This window comes from Pleurodeles waltl, chromosome 8 (genome assembly GCF_031143425.1).
Source record: "Pleurodeles waltl isolate 20211129_DDA chromosome 8, aPleWal1.hap1.20221129, whole genome shotgun sequence".
Lineage (NCBI taxonomy): Eukaryota > Metazoa > Chordata > Amphibia > Caudata > Salamandridae > Pleurodeles > Pleurodeles waltl.
The window spans coordinates 1100976021-1100996323 of NC_090447.1; positions in this window are offsets into that span (position 1 = coordinate 1100976021).

A 20303-nucleotide genomic window follows, 5' to 3' on the forward strand; every position below is an offset into this window, starting at 1 on the left:
TGACAACGTGGTCATTGTATCTAAACGCACTTAGTAACGAAATACTGAGGGGGGGAGGACTCCCTACTACATGGCAAGGAGCAGTTATAGTCCCTATTTATAAGAAAGGGCCAAGGGAACAACCCTTGATGTTAGCCAAAAAATCTTCACTAAGCAAGTGCTGAACAGATTACAGACATGGATAGATGATGCCCAAATTCTCTCAGAATCCCAGGGAGGCTTCAGAAGAGGAGTGAGTACAATAGACCAGGTATTTAGGTTTAACCTCCTCTGCTGGAAATACCTGTCATTCAACAAAAGTCAACTGTATGTAGCTTTTATCGACTTAAAAGCTGCTTTTGACATGGTACCTCGGGATACATTATGGGAAGTTATGGAGAGTTATCAACCCAATAGCGAACTACTAAGACTGATTAGATATCTCCATGAAGGGACTTACGCTCATGTACGTTGGTCAGATAGTGGCGACCTAACGGAAGCCATACCCGTCAATAGAGGGGTTAGGCAGGGCTGCATCTTGGCACCAACACTATTTAACCTCTACATAAACGGTGCTGTGGACCAATTGCTACACTGTAATCATGATGCCCCTAGATTAGCTGGAACCCCAGTCCCTATTTTAATGTTCGCCGATGACACCTTACTAATTTCAAGAACACCTATGGGCTTGCAAAATGAATTGGACACTTTTTATAATTTTTGCTCTAACAGAGGACTTGAAATTAATTCAACAAAATCTAAGTTTATGGCCTATAACCCACACAAACTATTTAGGGGGAAAATGATGATAGCAGGCCAACCAGTGGAGAGAGTCAGACAATTTGATTATTTGGGGATTAGGTTAAGTGACGACCAACGTTGGTCGGCACAGATTAAGAAGAGTCTGACAACACCTAGGCAAAGGTCTATAGTGATAGCTAAGAAAATAGCTAATACTTGTGAAGGGGAGATAACACCTGCCATCACCGTTTACAAATCAGTGGCAGTAGCGGCCTCAATTTATGGTGCCGAGCTTTGGGGTCATACCAACTCTAGGTGTCTGACCACTGTAGAAAACCAGTTTATTCGAAATTTCCTAAAGTTGCCGATGAGCACCCCTCTCACTCCACTAAGATTTGATTTAGCCCTAAATGAAATACACAATGAAATTGCATTAAGACCCCTAATGTATTGGATTAATCTTTGGTCCTCAGAGGACCGGTCCATTCTCCATAAAGCACTAGATGAATTTCTTGCAAATGACAGCGTATTAAAGATCCCTTGGTTCAGATACATCAGAGATACGTGTAAATTTCTTAAAATGGAGGAGGTGTGGAGTGCTCCTCACAATTTGGCAAAGGGAACAAAGGAACGTGTAAAAAGGTGTTACTGGGAGAGCATTTTGACCCAAATTTGGTTAAAAAATCATGGTAGTCTGACTTTGCAGTTCTTAGACCATAAATGTAGTCCCAAGTTCGAGGCCTATATGGATAATGTAAATCCTCCATATACCAAAACACTATTTATTAAATTTAGACTAGGGACTCTTCCGCTTAAGTCATTTACAGCGCAATGGAGACCGGAGGACTGCAATTCAATATACTGCCATCATTGTCAAAAGACAAAAGAGTCACTCGCGCACTTTATGTTTTTCTGCCCTAGATATTTGGTACCTAGGAAAAAGTGGATTGCTCCACTATGTAGGGCTATTGGGATAAGGGAATGGAATACGGCATTACGACTCCTAACAACTGATACAAATGATAAAATAGTTTTTTCTGTGGTGGGATATCTGCGAAGTGCATGGTTACTAAGAACAAAAGAACTATTATAAATGTGTAATTTTAATACATTGGTTCTAGACTATATTCACTTAATACATCAGTTTTTAACCGGATGAACCTAAAACCTAAACGGACTGGATTTTAGTTTAAAGAATAATGACGATTTGTATGTTTTATAAATATATGACCTTACTATTTAATTAGGGTTCTTAAAAAAAAAAAAAAAAAGTTAATTATGCAATTTTCTTCTTTTATCTCGGATAACAGAGACAAATGTTAAAATTGGTCACTCAGCGGCAAGGTTCTTGTAAAATACACAGGTGACACGAACTAGAATTCTGATAATCATGTGCTTCTAATGTCCTGATTTTAGATTATATTTAATTAGTTTGATAAAATTTTAATTAATTGAAGTTAAATTTTAACAACCTAATACTTTTATATGTCTTTGAGATTTCGTAAAAACAAAAAATGTTTAAAAATAACGTTGTCTATACATTCTTAAAATTTTTAAAGTGCTATGCTTCTTAATCATGTTATGTCTTGTATTGTCTACTTTTATGGCTTATAGCCGAAATAAAGTTATATATGATGATGACTAAGGTCCTGATTTGGATATAGGCGCAGGGGTTACTCCAGCACAACACTGATGGACATCCAATCTGCTGAAATCTAAATTCCATTACATCCAATAGGATTTACATTTTGACTGACAATATATCTTTCACTATTGTGATGGTGATACCCCTGTGCCAAAATATAAATCAGGCCTTAGTCAGAGACGACATACCTTTTGTGGTGTAGCACAAAAACGTAACCGCTCTTAACAGATCATTTATTGTTCAGAAGCACATGTGCACAGTAATTTGGATTGTCTCCCCTGCGTTACCAGGAAAGGTAAAGAATGTAATCAGAAAGGGGTTGTACTTGTTCCATGTGTCAACAATGAAAATAAAATAGTAACTCCAAACTCCAAGTGCATTATGATGCTGTCACTCCACTGGTGGGGGTTTCACGATGTTTAACAAGACAGCTGTCAAAAAAGTGTTGAGAGTGAAACTTTCTGATGTACGATGTCCCAGATGTCACATTGTGTCAGGCCGTTCAAACTCTCTAAAAATAATAATGAACAAAATAAACTCAGGGTGGCGATAATGCAATCTATGCAATACAAAGTTCACATGTTTTAAAATAGAATAACCTAACAAAAAATCTAAATTTGATACTAGTGTTTATTTGCATACAAACTTAGTAAAATGAAAACAAATAATATCCTGTTATGCTAAGGGTAACATCATTCTTCTATTGACAGGAAATTGTGTTTTTTAATTCTACAGTCCTGTTTGTCATCAGACACCAATCCACTCAGTATAATAACTTTTGAACGACGACTTTTCACCAAATTTCTAAGCATATAATTGAATATATTATACAATGGCGTTCGCCATTATTATATTACATTTTGCAAAAATAGCTAGCTCCTCATAAATTGAGGCCACCTGATAATGTGCGCTATTCTCTCTCTCCCTTTGCATCTTTCCCTTTTCCCCAGGGAGTGTCAGCATTGTCATCTCGTTTTCATTCCTACTGGGCTGTGGTGCTTTGTTTTGTTTTTAATTGTATTGCACTTTGTCAACTGTGCATTGTCCGTTTTAAGTCAATGCATGACAAAATCCTCGTTTTTGTTAGTACTGTCTATATACAAATGGTGCTTTTTAGCATACCCGAAACTCAGATTTCAAAAGATAGCGCCCACTTTCAACTTTTCAGTTTCAGCAGGCATGTGCAAGAAGCGTGTAAACTAATATGTTTTAGGGATATTAATAAAAAAAAACGTTGTGCAAGTGTCACAGCAGCAATTGATCTAAAGTTTGTTTTAATTTTAACAGATATATATACTATATTCGGTCTGCTATTGGCAATCGGTAGGAGCTGTAATAGCGCTGATGTGGTTCAGGAAAGGTTAGCTATGCAGGTATTATATCTTCACTTGGGGAGTTTTGCGTTATTAAACGCGTTTTCATGTAAGAAATAACTACATGCCCCACGCTTCAAGGGGTTTGACATTGTATCTAGAGTATGAACAGTCCAAACCATTGCTCCATTTTATACATGCAGGGTCAGTGCAAAAATGGAAAATAGAAGATATGTGGACTGATTTCCAGGTACATCTATGTCATTAACAGCTCTGTAACGTAGACTATGTTTACGTTAGTTCATCTAGTTCATTTGAGAGAACCAGAACCCCAAAACAAAACTGGATTGTTGTGTGGCTTAAATGCTTAAGACTGGAAGTAGGTTTTCTTGGTGGTATGGAGTTATTTTAAAACCCTAATACAGCGATACTCTTACACTCAGTGTTGAAACTAAAACACTGCTAGGGTGATGAATAGTCCCTAGAGATTGATCTAGTGGGCAACATTAGTTTGGAGACTGGTGGACCCATATACATGCATGAGTGAATGTATGTATGTACCATCCGCATGTTGAAATGTTTTTAATACTTTTGTAACAGTGTAAGCTTGTGAAGGGTAGATCGTTTTTTGTAATGGTTAATGTATTCCATTGTAATGCTATATAATGCCAAATCCTGCCCCGGGGGGCTGTTCAATAGGTTGTGCATGTGTTTCTTTGATTTAATGTGCATGTATCTTTATAGCTTTCCTGAATTCACAAATGTGCCTGTGCAAGGTATTCATCCAAAATTTTGTAACTCAAAACAGGTGATTTGAAGTGAGAAATGTCATGTTCATTTTTCTCTAATGTGAACCTTTTCAGGTGTGCTCCATTGTTCAGCTCATGTAGACAGATGGAAGTGCGTCTAGCAATTGTATTTGTTCATATAGGTGGAAGTTTCATGTGAAAACATTTACAATTTTTTCCAAGGAATGCACCCCTGAACCCTGTTGCAAAGGGGCATTATTTGCTGCTAGTCAACACTCTGTGCACCAAGGCCATTATCGTCTGATATGGTCCTTACCATGCTGCTTATAGTGTAAACCTGACCTTTTCCATTGCTGTGCTGCTTTGGTCTTCCCAGAGCCAATGTTCCCCCTTGTGTCATGCTGCAAGGAGGCCTGGGATGATGCTGCCCGCCAGTACACAAAACATCACATGTCTGTGACATGCTTCAGGCAAGTTATGTTACTATATCTGAGACTCAACATCCAGGTACCTCTGCCATTCAAGGTGGATAGCTGCATCCCCTATTCAGACATACACAAATGTTTGTCCTAAGTGTTGAATCTCCCAATTCACTGAAATGCCATAGTTCTGTCAATGGAATGACAGCTATGTATATTGTTACTATTTACAGTGCAATATTCATTTTTTGTTTTTGTTTTAAAGGTGCTCCTGCTCTATACACAAGGGCTGAGGTTGAAACGCTCTGGGATCCTACCTCTACCGGTAAGTGTGCTAAGTACATGGTTGTATCTCTGTAAGGTTTATGTATGATCCATGATAGTGGTAATATTGTGATGTGTATGTGGATGTATCAATCACCTGCCAAAGAATTATACTCAGTGTACCAGCAGAACTGAATTCGTACCAAAATAGATGGTAAAAGGCCAAGGACAGATGTCAATGTGCAGATATGGGCAGTGCATGCAGGCACACAGGTAGCATGCATCTTTAATAGCCGTGTTGATGCTTACTACAGCGTTGATGCTTGTGGCACATGTCCCATCTTCCGGCCCTTAAATAGTAGATGTTCAATACAATCCAAAATTAATTGCAAACATATAGCATAGATCTTACATAAAATGTTTTAACATGTGTTACATAAAAGTGGAATGGGCTAGGCTAGGTTTGCCTGGGCACTGTTTGACAGCCTATGTCCATATTTGAGTATGACACTAATGTTGATGAGGTGCAACACATTACCCAGACAGTGTTACTAAGTGTTAAACAATATTGTCTGATGATATAATATTTACAACAAGTGTGTGTGAAAATGCCACATATATTGTGTCATTTTCTATTATACTATGCACATACATGCTGCATACATTACATCTATCCTGAATTGTGGATGAATATATTTGTGGTGTGCAGAAAGGCACTTAAAATATCTGGGAACATACCTGTTTGCATATGTGTGAGTTAAAATAAAATAACAATTTGTTAAATCATGTATTACCATGTCAGCAGGCTAGCCATCACAAACAAACCATTATTCCTATGAAAGATGCTGCAAATAGTATTGTGATGGGCCAAGCATGTTCATAGTTATGGATATGAATCATGTCAGAGGATGTAAGACAACTCAACATGTGTGTCTGTAAAGATGTGAGTACATTATGAGTAATATATTGGTAACATAATTTACTTAACATAACCTGAAGTATGGCTACTGCAATCCAGACTCATGGGAACTTGATCAACCTTCAAAGCCATACATGTCATTGTTATGTGAATAGGAGTGATAGAAGAACGTTAACACAGATGTACTGGAGGCTGTAAGGATGTAGGGCTGCAACTTGTATTAACAATGGCATTGGAGAACACTTTATCACATGTTATGCCTGGCTAATTTGCATTGTGAAGGTAGATTCCCAGATTACTATTTTATGGACATATGGCTTAGGAGGTCATATGAGGATGTCTGATTTCCTAACTCAATGCAACCAGAATAATATGGAATAAAGTGCACAAAGGCAACTGGTCTGCACTTAGATTTACATTGAAATTCCTAAATCATTGCCTTATATGCCCTATTCCTATTTCGCAGGGGCATTCATTCTATGCAAGATACGCAGCTGTGTTGAATCACTGTGTAAAAATGTACATGCGGGGATGCCCTGTATCAACAGCATACAGTTCAATTACAGTGCTCACATACCGGTGGGATAACTTGTACTAGCTAGTAACAACACAATCAGCCTTGCCTCATGGTGCACTGTTGTCAGCATCATACTCCACATTGTTCTTTTACAACTGGTACAGTAGCATATATACACACACTTCTGAGATGCTTTGGCAACCAAAAAAGGTGCAGGATGTAAACCAGCCTTGGGTAAATGTGTGTACAGACATTTGTAAAGGTTCAGATCACCATGGCACTGCTGCAACTGTATACCTAAAGCTATTTGCCCGATTCCCTGGAATTAGACTGCAACTCAATTGTTGTAATATACTATAGCTGTCACTTGTAGGAGGTAGCCACGCTTCCTCCATCTAGATATGCAAGGTCTGGCATTGAGTAAATCAAGACTGTTGCCTTAGGTTACCAGGGTGACCAATGCACTGCAGAAGCACACTACCTGAATTTGCTTAACTGATCACATTTTCCATATAGTCATTAGCAAATTACATACCAACTTGCATGATGCAGTACCAACAGCCAAATGTCCAGAACTGGACCAAGTGTTCTATTCCCTATGTACACATCATCATAATTGCTAATCACTGTCATGTCATTATATGATATGATTGCTAATCACTATTATGAATGAAAAGCAATTGTAAAATTATGACACAACATTTAAATATCATATACCTTCACATTAGCATTTGAATCAGTTTGTGTTGTTTGGTTTTGAGATGTATTCCTTCAGATGTTACATTGTCCAGATCCCTATTGCAACTTAACCACTCTTAACAGAGCTTGCAGTTGGTGGCCACATATAATAACAGTGTAAGTGTAGTCTTACAGACACCACGTACATTTTCAAAGGTGCTGATATGTTATTTCTTTACCTCCCTATATAACATGACAGCTGCAGAGGGCAAACAATACTGCCTGTGATATGAGCGCTACTGCCAAATTAGGCATGCAGGCAAGGCTTTTTTCAAGATGGGTGTGTGATTTGAGAAGGCAAAGTCTGTGCTTTCCTGGAATGTAGTAAGGTGAGCACACATAAGCCATTCTAGTGGTCTTGCACAACAGGAGGGAGCCCAAGAGCAGCAGCCAGCCTATTCCAGGCACTTTAGTGGCTCTCAGGTGGGAGGCCATTAGCTAATGCAAACAACATCTGCAAGTAACTTAATATTCCAAAACCAGGTTCTGACTGACTTATCTGTTGTCAGACTCCTGTTGTAGTAATGATACCGCTGGATTTTGGGCAGCATGGGGACTGAGACTGATCCCACACCGTGTGACAGCTGTTGCCTAAACCTTCCAGCTAGCTAGTAGAAGCTCTCCAGTACCAAAGGTAAAAGTGATTTGTGGCAGCCTATCACTTGACACTCAGACTCCTCAGGGAAATTGTGGTAGAACAGATTGTTCCCTTTCTTTCAGTTAAACAAGTCTCATACGTGCAAAGACAAACCGAAGCATGATTTGGTTCAATAGATTTTGTTCTATGTAAAAAGGCATGAATTGCGATTATGAGGATAATAAAACACAACACTATTACTGCAGTGACCAGGAAAGTGAAACGCAGGAAGAGTCCCACCATATTGTCACAACAACATGTCTAAAATCCCTATCTATACTACTAACTTTCTACATTAAAGCAAATAGCAGTGGTAGCCCTAATCCACCCTACTGGTCCTGGGAAGGAAGCACAGTCCCCCATACCTGTGTTTAGAGGTAAAGAATAGGCCTGTTAGTCTGCTAGGGCTACTCCAACATAGACGAAGAGGAAGTACAGAGTTTCAGCAGTAACTTTGACAATGTTCAGCATGAGGTGGCAGGCTGGCTGGAATGTCCCCCACTAAGTTGGTCGGGCAGCATGTTGTTTTATTATAAAACGTCTTGTTGTCCTGAGAATTGTCCTGACAGAACAACACATATTTTATTCTGTATGGTAGGCGTTGTGCTCTCTGGACCGGCAATGCCCGGTAAGCTATCGTGTGAAGCCTTGGAATGAGCACAGGATGAAAGGTTGTGTAACGAAATAAATAACACATTTTGCATGGAAGGGCAACTGATTAACATTTTAAAAAACATAGATACTAACTGAATGCTTGCTAAAATAATACAAGAAATAAATGACAAATGACTAGGTGACAGTGTGCAGGCCTCAGACCCAACCTAAAATAAATGTGCCTACATAAACTCTAAAATAACCTCACGTCATATCAGAAGTTAAAACATGCATGCAGGCATCTGAAAATGAACACACAAACCAGTGTGCCATGCATGGTGCAAATCCAAAATGCTGTAGAATGCGTAAGTGCACAAATTTAAAATCTACACTTGCCAAATCTCCTTTCCCTGTTGTTAAACTGTTTTAGTTGTTGCATTCATATAGGCATAATGTTAGCTAGGATTTAGCATAGGTTTGATGTAGTACATCTGCATAGTTTTTGCACATGCTATTAGGTAATTATTTTTAAGTGTGTTTCTATAGTATTACTTTTTTAAGTGTGTGAAGGATTAATGTATGGTGTGCTATAAAAAATTAAAGAATATACACAAAAACACAAAAATATATATTTGTTTAGGAATACATTTAGGTAGTGTATTTTTAGGATGTGGATATTCTATGTTTTGTACTGATCTATGTGTATAAAGGGGGGTTGATCTTCAAATTATCATTTGTGTTTATTAGGTAGGATATATTAAAATAAGTTAAAATAGTGTAGGCTAAAGGTAAGGCTAGTTAGGATAGGCTGCGTAGGTGTAGGTAGTGTAATATTTGATAAGTTATTGTAAGGTTTGTATAGGTTTAGGTAGCATAGACTGAGTAGGTTTAGTTTTGTTAGATAGTTTGTGTAGAATACGTTTCTTAAAAAGTTAAAAACGTTGTCATCATTTCAACAATATGAGTTGATAGTGTGGAGTGAGTTGAAAACATGATAGAGCTATTTGCCACAGGCTTTGTAATTAAATGTTGCTTTGTCAGTGGCCTAAGAAGAGCTGTTCCTCTACCTTACATTTGAGTCAAGTGTGGTGCATGTTCCCACTTTAGGCCAGTAAGTGGGCCACTTTTTGTATTGTTACTCACAGCACAACACAGGTAGAATACTACTATTGCACGAAGTGTGAAGGTGATAGGGCAAGTATATTTGGGACATGTCAGTACGTATTACAAACTTGTGGTTGTGCAGGGGCACACACTGGTGCCTACCAATACTCCACACACTCTTGCTCCATTATGCAAGTGGGACATTGTACTTGGCTGGTTAAAAGTCAAGTGTGTATCCACACCTGCTTGAAGAACCTCCATCATCATTTACATTAACTATTTGCTAAGTGTGGCACTTCATGCATGCAACTTTATTATAGTACTTACACAGTTTGAAAAAACATATTTCTCCAATGTACCTTTCCCTCAGGGAGGTAAAGCTTTGTTCCTGATCTGTGCTCTGGTTCCTAATCAGTAATATGTGTGTATATTGTACAATAGATCTCATGTGTGATTACAGTCACATTCAATACATGTGAGGTCAATCAGGGGCAGACATTCATCATTTGAAGCTGGACCGCTAAAAATAAGTAGTTGCTTTTCATGCACACTGAAATCCAAGGTGTTGGACTTACGTTGAACATCCTTGTGCAGCATAGGTGTGATGATAATTCGGAAGGAGTCTGGCCATGAGTAGCTGCATCTTATCAGTGCAAGCATACCTTGAGATCTATACAGTACCTTCAGTGCAAGCATTGAGGCTATCATAGGTGCTTGATCACGTCATGTTCAATGAGCTAGAAATATATGGATGAGTGAAACATTGTTATTGGCTCACATGTCTTGCAGGCCCTGTTTTAGGCAGGAAGACATTTGTGTATTCAGTAAGGCATTTTCACTATGTGCCAGACCAGTAATTGAAGTGTATTGTCCCACCATGACATTCAATTTGTAGACAAGATATTCCCCATAATGCTATGGCAGTGGATGTACATGATGTTTGGGCATCTACAACAAGAGCAGCTGGTAGTGACTTAAACTCAATTTCTATAAGATGCTAAGCAGTGGGGTTTGCATGTGCACATATACCACGGCATAAGTAGTCTTTTCTAGAAAAGACATACAACACTAAGGTTTATAAGAATTGATTTATGTACATGTGTGGGCTGGTCAACATGAACATTTTGACATTGTTAGGGCATCAACACCATCATTGATAGTCAGCAAAGGATGCCCAGACAGAGTCCATTTGGGAAACATGTCTTGTGACATATAGAGGTGATGAGAATTTCAGTAAGGAGATGCAAATTGCCGTTAGGGAAAGTAGGCTACTTCACAAGTCCACAGGTGGATAAAAATAACACATGTACAAAGAAAAAGTGGCAGTTCTCAGTAACAAAAGAGGTGGCATGATGATAGACACATGACCACTTGGCAACTGTCCGTGGGCACAGACAAATATCACCTGGCAGTTTTCCAAAGGAAAATGGAGAAGTTCACATCTTCCTCCTCTGATGGGTTTTGATCCTCAGCTTTAGTTGGCGGTGTGGGTGTGTGAGGCATCTGAAGCAAACACACATGACTGAAGATGTGGATCCCCTGTCCCTGGCAACATTTGTCTGTGCCAGCAATGAAGACAGCACAGCATTGCCAAAGGTCTGATGCCTTTTCAGCAATATGACAACATCTTTATCAAGGGTATCCGTTGTTGCAATGTAGGAGTCAAACTAGCACTCCATAGATGCCATGATAAATAATGATGGTCCCCAGCTTGATGGCAACCTCACTGGTGTCAGATATTGAGGTCTGTTGTTTTTGCCTCTGTCTCATGACACAAGCAAGGTCAGCTAGGTACTCACCCATACTATGGAGGCAAGTGTTGCCCATTTATTGACTCAGAGGAATCCTTATTGGGACTGAGGCAATCAACTGACTCCTTCTAGGGTGCCTGCTATGGTATCCATCCACTCCCTCACATCATCGACCATCTGTTGCTGGACTTCTTCCACTTGCGGTTGGAAGACAACTTGGGAGTCCTCGGACTCCACAGCTGGGCTTGGACTGGCAGATGGGGCATTTTCTGTGGGTAGTGATTCATCTGCAATGCGGTCCTCCATTGCTATGTCCAGAGAAGGAGATTCTATGGAGTTCAGGAGTTGCTGGTAGGTGTCATCCTCCCAGAGGAGCAGGATGTCATCACCAACAGGTTAGTCATCCAGGACAGGCTGCTGCACAGAAGGTGTTGTTTGACCATCTGCAAAGAAACATTTCTATTTTTAAGATGATCTATGTTAGATGTTGCCAATAGTATTTTTGATGACAAACAGACTTTATTATCATTCACTTTATGTTAGACATAGATGTGTTAAACAAGAGTAATTGAAGCAAAGTTGCTCTATATTTGCTTTCCAAATTGAAATTTCTGTACATTGTTAACACACAAACTTTGTGATAAGGGTGCTTTTTTTGTGTCATTGTGCACATTATAATGCAGTTCTGCAGCTTGTTGGCCTGTCCTGCCTGAAAGGGTTAATGCACGTAACAATCGCATTTTCCATGGTGCAGGACTGACTTACATATGATGTATACATTGATGTAAGGTTCTCTTATTGACACTACTACTGAGAACATTACACCATGTCAACAGGGTGTCTGGATTCCCTGGAGCCATTACTTGACAGCTCCTGACAATGTGATGTTAGTTTTGTCATTGTCAAAAAGTACCCTTTCATGTATGGTCACCCCCTACTTTTTACCCAAATGCTGATGTGTATGACTCTTCTAGTGCACTGGAAGCCTGCTAACCAGGCCCTAAAATGGATTTGTTGACTAGCTAATTCCTTGATTGACTGGGTAATTCCCGGATTGACTAGGTAATTGCCTGACTGGCAGGTATCTTGCCTCCTTATTAGCCCCTAGTAAATGGTACCCAGGGAACAAGGTGAATAGGTGGTAAAGGGTCCCCAGGGATGCAGCAAGAGTTTGTGCCACCCTGAGTGACCCACACAAATTACTGATGGCAGGTCTGCCAATGCAGACTGCCAAAGCAGTGTAAATTGCTCATGTTCAACTGTGCCTTCACCATGAGTGGACCAGTCCCATGCACTGCCTTGCATATTAGTCAGACACCCCTAAGAAAGGCCTCTGCAGGCCAAAAAGGCAGGGTGCATTCTATTTAAGGTGCAGGCATGTAAACATGAGCTTATATGTCTCTATAGGATCTTTGTCAATGTTGCTATAAGTTCTGGCCGGTCTATGGGATAACATGGGACTTAGCCCTCGGCAGACTCAGGTTGCTAGCTCTCTTATGGTACCGCCTTGATATGTTGTGTTTAGTGTCAAACAATGTGCTGTCTCTCTTCAGTAAGAATCTGATGTCAAAGGATGGCTGATATGCACCAAGGTGGCACCCTAGAGGTTGCCACCTGTTTTCCCACCTTCGTTGTGCACTGGCCTTTCAGCCCAAACATTTTCCCATGCCTGCTGCCACGAGACATGTTTCTGACCTCCTGCCAGTTAGTGTGGACACTCCCAGAGTCAAAGAATGAGCTAAAAAAGACGTCACACCTCCTGCCCCCCAGCCGGTCTAATGAATAGACACATTATGGCAGTGAGCGTCAAAGGCTTCACTGTCCCTAATAGCCATCTGTTCTGTCCCCCAGGGATAAAATCTCCATCCCCCTGCCCCCAGGTACATTTGCTCATGGTCAAGTGGGAAACTAGACCCCTAGAATAGAGGAAACCAAGATGGTCCAGTGTCTTCTTGAAGTTTTAGTCTTGCCTGCCCCAAAGTTTTAGGGTGCTACATCACTCCCCGGACCCTGTGAAGTTCCCAAAGCTTTACAGATGCCAAGGCTTGTTGATTGTCAGACCAGTAACTAACTCCAGCACTCAAAGCTGCAACTGCAGGGAACATCCTGCAAATTGCACCCGAAACCACAAAGCAGCCAAAGCTGAGATTCTGCATCCCTTTGTCAGCTCCATTGTGTAAGCAATAAAATCAGCACCACTTTGAGTCCCTGTCAGCACCATGGACAGCCAGGACAACTCTGCACCTGAACACCATGGGCTAGGTAAAAAGGAATTGACTGTTGTGATCTGGTCCTAGGGACTGCATATCCTTAATCCTGCAAAAGTTCCAAGTAGCCTTCCCTTTAAGTAATATTTTGCAACAAGTGGTATTTCTCCATAGACTTCAATGCTATTTTTAAATGTCATCTTTGTTGTGATTTAATTTTGCTTCCAAAATTCATAATTCATAATTATACTTCTCCAATTCTGCTTGTTTTAGTGTCTAAATTAAGATACAAATAGCCTCTATTTTTATAAATTGGTTTCAGATGTCAATTACTTATAATCCGTGTTGGTGCTCTGAAAGTCTTAACTCATGATTCTTCTAAGTAAAGCCTGACTGTTCTTTTCCACACTACCAGGACTGGGCTATGGATTTACTAGTGAGAATCAAAGGTCCATCTTTGGGGTATTCTGTGAGTAGTACATGGTGCGGACTAACTCCCACACCACATAATACTCAACTTTCTACAGACATCTATTGTTTTTGATCCATCACTCTGCCTTTCTCACAGTACAACAGACCAATCTGCCTAACAGTGCTGTATTGCATGCAAGGTGTGCATTCATGTAGCCAAGTGCTCATACTAGACACACATCACACAACTCAACACAGCAAGCAGCTTTGCTACACTGCAGGAACGGGTAAGGGCATGTATTACCATTGTTTACTTATTTGTGTGAACACCTGTGATTTCCTAGTTCACACAGTCATCTCCAGAACCCAGACCAATAAGCACTGTGAACTATCTATGAAGAGGATACACACCATCATTCTTAAAAAAAAAAAAACATTTAAGTTTGCCACATTTTGTAATTATCCAAGCTGGGCCTCTGCAGAGTATCACAAGTCCCTTCACTCAGGCCTGATCACTTGTACCTATACATGACTCCTCTGTCAATCATCATTGTGGAGCAGGGCCAGGACTTAGTTCAGACACTGCTGACACCCAGATCATACATTGTCTCTCAGGAGACACCAGCACAACCTACATTAGTTACCATATGCAATTGTCCACAATGCCTACCTGTATGTCCGAAGTATGGCTCATGCTGAACCTCATAAGAGAGTATTGAATATAATCTGTAACATTTACCTACCCTGGTTGCCCTCACAACTAGGCCCAGGCACTGCACTCTCTAACCATCCTCAAAACCTGCCCATCATCTTGGACAAATGACTCATCCTGTCATTTCACAATTCCTAGTTTAGCAGCCTTCTGCTTTGACATTTGTAACATACTCAAACTTTTGTGCTCATGCCTGCCTCTGACATCCGCAACCCCTTCTGCCAGGCCCACATCACATGTAGGTGAAGTGCACTAATGTCTTCTATGCCATCTCTTCACAGCTACTATACAACTGATACTCCATCAAAAAGAAGCAGTGCATGTCTGTCACTCAGGTCAGCTTGTGTCACATAGATCACCCCTCTCCTCCTTGAAATCCAATGGCTTCCTTTTCAGAGACACTGCCAGTTCGATGTGCTCAGCCACACCTGCACGGCACTACCAGCGAGGCACCAAGCTCTCACACCCTCTATGTTTCAGACAAACACTAATGTGCATCACTCGCATTCACCCCCAATATTTATTTGTACATGACAGGAGTTAGTGTTGTCTCTAACATGGCAGACGTCACCTATGAGATCTGACCCCTCACATCAAATCAGCTATGTGTATTGTGGTTTCATGTTAATGACTGTACAAATAGCTTTGAGATACTCCAAATAATGAAGCCCTGGAACCCCTCTGAGGTAAAAAGTTAGACCTCTGCTAACCCCATTCCCTTCCAGTGGTTTGCACTCCACTTTTGACTGGGTAGCCACAAGACAAACACATTTGCCTCATTTGCCTCATGACGCGAGGATGCCCGTATTGTCATAGTAATGTTTGGCAGGTTTCTCATGACCATGCATGATGTGCTGCTCAATTCCAGGTTTTCATCTTTGTATTGTGGGACTTGTAGTCCTGGCCACTCAATTTAAACATTAGACCACAAGTTGCAGTATACAAAGGACAACCTTGACTGGGGCAGCACATTGCGCATGGACATGAAAAATGTTGATGAGCTGTACTGGACTGGACAAATTGTCACTTGGCAAAATAACTAATACTTATGTAAATATGGGCTGATATAGCAGACATTCCTACCCTTTCTGTTGCAGTCAGTGGAGTACAGTGCAGCAAACTGTGTTGCTGCACTGACCAACATGACATGTTTAACCATATTGTTCACTGATAACCCTTACGCTGTAGATCATCCTGCTACTCAACTGTAGCACTGTCCTGTCCAGCAACTCCTGCCACAAACTCTGTTGGGATAAGTGACACCACCTGCTCCTCCAATGGGTCCAGCTCCTCCTGGTCCTCCTCTAGATCGCAAGGCTGTCCTCGGTCTTGGACAGTTTCTGCTTGGTGCTGTGCTTAGAATCAAGCCACCTTATTTTTAGTTCAGACACTGTCCTTTTAGCTTGGCCAGCACTGTTGAACTTATCCACTATGGACTGCCAAATGGGTTACTTCTTCCCTAATGGCAAATTGAGGTGACAAAGAGAAGGTGTTCTTTTTTGTCATCTCAGCTATTAATATTTGGTGCTCCTCACTGAAATGTCTATCCTTTTTTTCTTACCATTGCCTCCTTTCTGGCCATCTTTGCAGGGGTTGGGGTTGTTGCCCTCTTGACTTTGGATGGTGTTTCTTCCATTTCCTGCAATTGTTGTGAGTTGCTGATCAGACTTTTTTAATGCCTAATTATATTATGCATCAGAGAGGCAACACACTCCTATGTGTCACAATGCTGATTTGTGGCACTTCAGGTACTTTATGGCACACAAATCTGCTTTGGGTCACGTGAGGGCCAATAGCCTTATGCCAGGTTGCGAATTATTACTAAGGGCATGTAAGTACCTACACTTAGCAATAGGCTAAAAACCCACTCTAGGTTCAGTAAGGTCGCAATAAGATAACCTCAGCTCAATCCTTGGTTGCTTGGCAATGAGAAACAAGGCTTAACTTAAGAGACAACGGGGGTCATTCTGACCCTGGCGGTCGGTGACCGCCAGGTTCACCGACCACGGGAGCACCGCCAACAGGCTGGCGGTGCTCCGTCGAGCATTCTGACCGCGGCGGTTCAGCCGCGGTCAGAAACGGAAAGTCGGCGGTCTCCTGCCGACTTTCCGCTGCTCGGGAGAATCCTCCATGGCGGGGATTCTGACACCCCCTACCGCCATCCTGTTCCTGGCGGGTCTCCCTCCAGGAACAGGATGGCGGTAGGGGGTGCCGCGGGGCCCCTGGGGGCCCCTGCAGTGCCCATGCCAATGGCATGGGCACTGCAGGGGCCCCCGTAAGAGGGCTTCACAAAGTATTTCAGTGTCTGCAAAGCAGACACTGAAATACACGATGGATGCAACTGCACCCGTCGCACCTTCCCACTACGCCGGCTCCATTCGGAGCCAGCGTCCTCGTGGGAAGGTAGATTTGCCCTGGGCTGGCGGGCGGCCTTTTGGCGGCCGCCCGCCAGCCCAGGGCAAATCTCAAAATACCCTCAGCGGTCTTGCGACCGCGGAGCGGTATTTTGTCGGGGGAAGACTGGCGGGCGGCCTCCGCCGCCCGCCAGTCTCAGAATCACCCCCAACGTGTTTAAAGTATTCAAGTATCACAGAACAGTAATAAAATAAAAAACAGGAAACAGTCTAAAACTCTAAAACCAATTAATAAAAATAGGAAATATTTGTTTTTTATTTGACACCAAAATTAATACAATTGGATAAGGGGAACCAGAGATATGATTTTTTAAAGAAATAGGCCCTCATTATGACATTGGAGGTAAATCCCACTTACCGCCATGCTGACTGCCGCCAACATGCCGCTGAGGTTAACCGACAAGAATATTATGACACACACATTCCAATCTGTCACCATACAGCCACACACACAAGTCCGCCAGCGAAAGGTCAGTGATAAAATGGCGGTATTCAAACCCACAGTGTTACGCCAACAGAACTACGCCCACAGCATTATGACCCTCTAATCAACGCAGTGGACATTCAATAACGGTAAACCATTGGCGGTACATACCGCTGCGCTCAAAATACACACACTCAAACAAAACTACACCACATTGGACAAATCAAACTACACATACCTGACACCCATACACACACCACACCCACACACCTACACCACTATAAAACACACTCCCACAATACCCACATCCCTTTATGACTAGAAAGAATAGACACATACAGCAAGAGCACCCACACAACCAGAGCCACATAACATCATCACCTATAAACCATCCACGCACCTTACATCACACACCCCAACACATCACCCCACACACCCTCACCCACACCACTCACACCACACCCATGGCACCACAACGACACCCCAGGTTCTCAGAGGAGGAGCTATGGGTCATGGTGGAGAAAATCATCCTGGTAGAACCACAGCTATTCGGTGCTTGGTGCACCAGACATCCATTGTTAGGAAGATGGAGCTATGGCGGAGAGTCGTGGACAGGGTCAACGTCGTGGGACAGCACCCTAGAACAAGGGATGACATCAGGAAGAGGTGGAATGACCTACGGGGGAAGGTGCATTCCGTGGCTGCAAGACACCAGATAGCAGTACACAGGACTGGCGGTGGACCCCCACCTCCTCCCCCACAACTTACAACATGGGAGGAGCAAGTCTTGGAAATCATGCATCCTGAGGGGATGGCAAGAGTAGGAGGAGGACTGGACTCTGGTAAATCAACTCTCTATAACTATCACCCCCCACCTGCATGCCATCACAAACCCCACCCTCACTCCCAACACTTCACCACCTCTCACATGCCCCACCATCACAACACACTCATCCCAATACCAAGCCCTGCATGCAACACCAATGCATGGACACCCCTCACAGACCTGCACGGACACCTATCACCACTGCATGCACACTGGAGAGAATCACCTAGCCCACCAAATAGCAACTCACACAAAGGCAAATCTGCCAGGGCAACAACAACCATAGAGGGCAACACACCCATGCACAATATGTCAAATGCAGAAACAATAACACTGCATTCACATCCCCACAGGTACCCCAGCCAGTGAACCTGGCCCATCAGGGCTCTCCGGACAGTCGGTTACCCAGGAACAGCCACACATTACCACAGAGCCCCCACCCCCCAGGAATTACCACCACAGCACCCACCCAGCGGGCCCATACCTCTGTCCAAAGGACACATCAATCAACAGTGTGTCTACCTCTACATGGACCCAAGGCCACCCCACAAACAAAGAACGATCAGGGACCTGGGGTCAGTGGCAGTGGGCACACGGTTCAGGGAACAGAGGCACAGGACAACAGGGAAGCTGGGAGGACTGCTGTGTGACAGGGGGAGGACAGGCCCAGGGAACCGGCTCTCCTGGAGGTACTCACCACGATCCTTGGAGCATATGAACATTCCCAGGATACGCTGGGCCAGATAGTGGACAAGTTGCAGGAGAACATGCGGCTGCAGGAGGGTCAGTACCTGGGTATCAGGGAGGACTTGAAGGACATCAACACCACCCGGGTCTCCATTGCAGGGGTGTTGGCAGACATGGCCAACACTATGAGGGAGGCAGTGGCACACCACCGGGCCCATGACACTAGCCAAACCGATGAACAGCTCTTCACTGCCGCTGCCGCTAGTGGACAAGAGTCGCCGCCACAGGACCCACAGGCCACCTACACCCCTCCCCCTGCAGAAGGATAACCACCCTGCAAACATTCCCTGTGATCCAGGCAGAAGCCAGAGACTATTGCCAAGACCCCAGCCAAGAAATAAGACTCTCCTGATTGTCACCCTTGTGTCCCACTCTGTCACCCTGTCCACCTTGAACTGCCATTGCTCCCCTTCCTATGCCCCCTTGGACAAAGCACCTTTGATACAACTAGACTGGACTCTATCCTGGACTTTCCTCCATCATCAACCCAGCCCATTCCACTATCCCCTCTACTTCTTAGCACTTAAATAAACACCCTTTGAAAAAATACAAGTATGGTGTATGTCAAATGATTGAAGTATATATTTGTTTAACAAGGTTTAAACATTGCAATCCAACTGTACTGTAATGTATACATAGGAAAGACCTGTAGTTGGCTGCAGTCAACACACCAGGAGCAATAGCGGGGCACACATATCTGCATATAGAGATGCCAAAGGGTAGAGTGAGTGGCCATAGGAGTGGGAAAAACAGCCTGCCAGTGACAATGTCAAAAACAAAACTGTCAATTAAATGTGAATTTACACTGTCTTACCCGTGTGTCAGTGGAAGTATTGATGATTTATTGCACTTCTGTTGTCCTTAGCCTCATCCTCTACCTCCTCATCTTCCCTGCCAACAGGGTTCACTGCTGACACACGGCCATCTCCAGCCTCCTCCTCCTGCAGAAAATGCACCTGGCAACGCAAGGCAAGGTTGTGCAACATACAACATGCCACGATGATCAGGCAGATCTTCTTGGGTAAGTAGCACAGGGATCCACCTGTTAGCTGTTGGCAATGAAACCTGGCCTTCAGGAGCCCAAAGGTCCTCTCGATAATTCTTCTTGTTCGCCCATGTGCCTCATTGTAATATTCCTATGCCCTTGTCCTGGGATTCCTCACAGAGGTCAGTAGACATGAGAGGTTGGGGA